This window comes from Cariama cristata, unplaced genomic scaffold (assembly GCF_000690535.1).
Source record: "Cariama cristata isolate BGI_N322 unplaced genomic scaffold, ASM69053v1 scaffold18075, whole genome shotgun sequence".
Taxonomy (NCBI): Eukaryota; Metazoa; Chordata; class Aves; order Cariamiformes; family Cariamidae; genus Cariama; species Cariama cristata.
Genome location: NW_009617163.1, coordinates 10,246 through 16,245, shown reverse-complemented (window position 1 = coordinate 16,245; position 6,000 = coordinate 10,246).

Sequence of the window (6,000 nt, the reverse complement as noted above, 5' to 3'; positions counted from 1 at the left end):
TCCCTATAAGCTAAGGTAGCACATACTGTGATATTTATAGAAAGAGAAAACATGTTTTTTAATAAAAAATAAAACCAAAAATACATTTTTGCTAAAAGGCATCGTAACTGTAATTGTAATCCACAGTCAGGACTGATTGTTAATGGTATGCTGCAAATCCTGATCTAATGTGTCATAATTGTATTATGCTGATGTCTCTCAACATTTCACTTTCACATATTTTCAGTACTGAATTATGCCTCATTTTATGTTGTGAAATCTTAAATGGGACTTGTCACTTTCCCAAACACAGAAGACAGTCTTAAACCTGATGTCGTAAAATCAACACACTAAGGCAGAAAACTCCAGAATTTTTAAAATTAAATGGACAGAAGATATTAATGCCCCCTCTACTACTTTATTTTCAGTTACATCATTTAAAGGGAAACTAAATAACAGAATGAGCGTAGGGCAATTTAAAGAGCTCGCTTCCAACTCACAGGTTTATTACTACGTGGCACTGTTGAGAGCCTGGGCAAAATAAGCTGGTGCCCTCGCTGCAGATCCCCGGGACAAACGTCCCAACTGTCTCCAAAACCACTTTCACAACTAGACTCAGAGCAGCTTCACAAACTAGCCAAAAGGAGAACAGACACGAGAGGTGGATCTGCTTCTGTCTTGTGAAACAAAGCCGGCTAGAACCAACTGAAACAGTGCTGTTGGGATGGGGAGTATTCATATTTCATGAAGCCCAAAGAGCAGTTCAAGGCTAACAAGGTCCAGACACCAACATCCTGTCTTTGAAGAAACAACCGAAGGCGGATCATCCTCTGGTTCCTAACAAGTCCTCTTTTAAAGGCAATACAATAACATTTTGAAAAGTGCAAAGAAAAAATATTTCATGATTTTATGTTCAGTTCTAAAAGCATCTTATCAATACTTGCAGGTAAGTTTCATTACTCTAAATAACACCAGAAAACAGTTTGTTTAGTTTTGTAGGTTAGCTGCTCCCTATTGGTGTAAAAATATTAAAACCACTTAAGTGCAATTGGTTATATTTTGCACTCATGCTAGAAAAATGCTTATTGAGCCAGAAACTAACAAGAAAGTGAAAACATCCAGAAAGCAAGCAATTTCACTATATGCAATGGATTCACTTTACAGCTTAAAAACTGTTTAAAAATGAACACTGCATGGTAGAGTAGTTTGGCAGTAAACATGATTGTGCATTTGTGTCTTGGTATTGAAGAAGGAGCCTTTTTTCATAGTGAATTTTTCATTCAAATGTAAGCGATGATTTACGTTAAATATAGGTAAAGCATAGCTACATTTTCCTGAAGGATTGCAAGGAAGTGAAGAGCAGTACAATAAGTTGAAGCATAAAAGCTTTCTCTGTCATAATATTTATTATAATGGCATATAAAATAGCTGAAATAAATAATAGATGACTAAAAGTAAATTCATATGATAAAGAATCTTTCAGCAGACACCATTACTTCTGACTGCTCCAGTTTCATACAGAGTTGAAGAGTCTTAATAAATATGCTGTAGTCCCTGTATCTTATGTAAGTACAAGTCATTTTGTAAGGGCCTACTTAAAATGCAACATAGTGGACACTAGATAATTTACCGTATAATTTTATTCTCAAAAAATATCATGTATATATCTTTGATATTTAAAAGTCCTTAACTCAAAACTGAATACATAGCACAAAAACAAAAATATCTGACTTTGAGAAACTGAAAATATAATAAATTAGTAAAAAGCAGTTCAATTTGATAAAGAAAAATCTTGATTACAACATCTTGGAAATCAAATAGTTCTTATATGCAGTGTGTGAAACAGAAAATCTTCAGCAAAAAAAATAATTTGACCTCAAACCTGATGGAAAGTCTGTGGAATTATCTTAAAATAGGTAAAGTAAACAAATAACCAAAACTCAGCATATGACAAGCAATGCCCAAATAAAACCATATTTCCATGTTGAGGACAAAGTACAGGATGTTTTAGAAGCACATCTGACAATTTGACACATAGCTTACGACAGTCAATAGCCAGTGCCATGCACTATTTATGGAGGTACCTAATAGGGAAAAAGGCTTTCACTCAGAATTAGGACCGTAAGTATTATTGTCCCTAATGTAGTCAACATTGGGTACTTCATGCAAAACTGTATTTATGTAATGCCGGCTTCATCTTGTGTGTGCTTTGAATGCTATGCAGCTGCTTCTCAAGGAACTGACTGGGGCAGATGAATCGTACTGCCTTAAGAGCAATACAATATACAGGCTAGGTGCTTTAATAACATGTTCTTCCACTACATTTGATATACCTTAATAACGTTCACTAGAAGGCATCGTGGTAGAACATTTTTACACTCTTTTTACTAGTTTTTCTCCCATCCACAACCCCAATATCAGCAATTTCAAATTTGCACTAACTATATGCAAGACAAGAAGGTACATGATGCAAACCAACTTCCTAAATATTAATTATTTTATTAACCCATTTATGTGATGTACAAGGAAATAGCTGGGACTAACTGTGATTCTTCATGAAAATCAGAAATGAAAGGGATTTTATTTCTTTCATTAGAAAGAAAGATTATTTAGTGATACTTGGTTTCACTGGTTCCCAACATATTTGTTTTACCTGTATTTTGGTTGTAATTTACTGGTGTAAATTTTTACATTATTTGTCTTGCTCAATCCTGTCAAACACATTTTCATGCTGTGTGTGAGCTCTCCCAAAACTTGATTTTGTAAAGCCTGGTTCTTCCTACTTAAATAACTAGATCTTCATGTTCTTCACTAAAATGGAATTCCTGCAGGAGTTGCCTTCATCCAAGTCAAGTGAATACAACATATATAAAGACCTAATGGGTCAGTATGAGCCTGCAAAGTGCTAGGATTACTGATCATCCTTGGATCTACATTTTATCACGAAGAATGATTTATTTATTTTTTCCTTGTCTCTATCCCTTCTCCAGAACATTCATGGAAGTTTGGCAGAGAAGAGTGTTTTTCTTCTTGCCATCATCTTCAACTTAGAGTGGTAAGAGGCCTCTTCAGAAAAACCTGAAGCCCTCAAGCTGTAGTAGGATTGTAGTGCAAACGAACATCTTAAAGTTGCAATGGCAGTTCCCCACACATGATAGTCTAGAATGAACACCTGAACCCAAGATTTAACAGTTGAGCTCAACTGGGTTATGAAAGCAATAAAGAAGTCTGGATCCCCCTTTAGCTAGAGATTAAATATAAAGGCAAGAAATGAGCCACTGAAATTCTGAAGACGAGAGACATGGAACAATGATAAAGATGGTCTGATATGAAAGAGTTCAGTTTCTGAGGATGGCATTCTCCAACACAGCACTGGGTCCTCACATTTAAACAAATCACTGTTCACAGCAATATTTTTCCTTCTTCCAAATACTTAATTTACCTATAATTGAAAATCTATGTCACAAATACAATGATGTGACTAAACTCTCTAGGTATAGTTTGTATGTTTAACTTGGACATGAAAGAGCTTTCTTGGTCAGGCAATAGTCAATTTAAATTCCTTAATAATTTTTAAACTGTCTCTTTCTATTAGTAAATGTCTATAAATAAAAAGAAATGCAAAATACACTTACTCATTTCTTACTCATTTCTTTGTGGTTGCCTCATTTTCCAGATTTTAATATGTTTTTTAGTAAATCTTCTGTAATATATAACACTATAATAAGCAATAAAGTTATTTCACAATCTGTACATTAGTTAACTCTTAGATCAATATCTCTGTAAATTTGGACTTTTATATCTTCTGAAGATAATTATAAAGGAAAAAAAGAAAAACATCTGCATTTCTCTCTGAAATTAACATCTTTGGAGAAGTAAACTATGCCACGGCAGTCCTAAATCATGCTTAAAAAGAGTAAGAGAAGTCAGTCTCCTACAGACATTTTTTAAATTATTTATTCCTTAACCAGAGAGAACAAAACCACACACCCCAAAATTACTAGACTATAATTTCAGAATACTTCAATTTGCAGGCTCCAAATGTCCCTGATTTTTCCTGGATGCACACGGTTCCATTGCAGGCAGTACACATCTGCTTCAATAAGAAGCAATTACGTGCATTTTTTTAAAAAAAAAAAAAAAAAAATCTACCGTACATTTTGGCAATAGGAATTTGTTTAGCTCTTAATGTACATGAACTGTGGGTATTTACTTGGAAGCCTACTCTTAGCTGGATTTTTTTTTCTTTCCCTGGATATAGATCACTTCTTTCCATCTCCAAATGCCCATTCCTGTAAAGCTCATTTAAATTTATCTTGGGGAATCTCAAATAATCTTGGCAATATTTTACATGTGTATGGTTTACTATTCTAATAAACATATCTTCTTGTTTACAGAAGAATCAAGGGAGCCTGGGAACATGTAACCGAATCGCAACCATGGAGAGCCTCCTAGTCAAATGCTTTCAATTCTTTTCATTCTGCAAGATTTGAAGTGATAGCAGAATAGCAATAATTTTCAAAACCAGCAACAAGGCGAACAGCTTTGGGATAATTTAGATGCTACAGAATCTGCTTCCTTTCAAAAAGTTCCTCAATTTGAAGGTTTTACAATTAAATAAACCCAGTTTACAGGTTGCTGGGAAATACGCAATATAGGAGGCAAATAGGGTAATAGATTTGTTGGAAATGGCAGAGGCTGGAGGAAAAAAATCAGTATTTCTAAACAGACTAAACCAGTAACATTCCTATTGCAATACAATATTATTATTGTTAATTATCCATAAAACTAAAGATGTGTTATCTCACATGTACAGCTATATATACACTGATGTATAAAACTACAGCAGGAGTTCACATACAGTTTTTACACACAGAGGAAAAGTTAGCCTCTCCACTACAAATGGTGACAAACAAGACGAGAAAAGCATGATGGTCAAAAGGGCAACAATGTTTAAGTAAATACAAAATGAACCCTTTTTCCCTGTTCTCTCATGATCCATAATCATAAGCTATGTTGTTGCCTGAAAGTGCAGACATGCACTGTGCAGTGCATTAATCCTTCAAACACTAACAGATGCTGGCAGGGATTTAGGCTGGAATGTATTTACAAAGTGACAAATTATGTTCCGTATTATACAGAGAGAGAAAGAGCACCCACAAATAGGCTGATAAATGTCAGCTGCAGTCACGACAAACGGTTTATTTTTATTATACTGTAACCACAAATGTTTTTTGCAGGGAGGCCCAAAGATTTATTTGTTGCAGGAAAAAACAAGATTATATATGACACAAAGTAATAACTGGGAGATCACTGATGTTCTGGGCAGCTTGCCCTCCTGGAAGCTATGTTCAGATTGAAAAATGTTGCTTAAAAATGGTATGTTACGTGACACAAAATAAATAGTTCATAAATCTGTATTGAAACAACAATAACTAATAATTAAAGACAGTCTTAGGACGTGGTTTATACAAGTCAAAAAGAAAGCATGCTATTTCCTTTAGTGGAATGTTGAAAATGAAGTAACAACATTAAAATAAATCTGATGAAATTGTTTTAGATTAAAAACAAAGTGCTGTAATTGCTAGATGGAAGCAATACATATTTTAAATGTGGTCATAGCGCTATATGAACATTTAGTGTAGCACAATTAATTGGCAGAACAGTGACGTCTGCAGGTTTAAAAGTGCATTGCGCCCATTTTGAAGTCTGTCAAAGCTTGCCAGTAGATTCAAGGTACAGTTCTTTCCCCCTACTCGTAATACCAGGAAAACACAAATATCAATATGGTTAAAAGTCCTCACTTCTTTAATCATTAATAATTTCAGGATGCCGCAACATAACTAGAAATAAATACACGAGACAAACAAAGAAACTAAAGAACTGAATAATCAGTTATGTAAGGCATTTTAATTGGCAGTTCAGAGTTTCAACCTCCCAGCTTTAAACAATATAATATAGATACCTTACAGAACAGTGTCCTCAAAAAAAATAAACACACATACAAATTCTTTTGTTTCC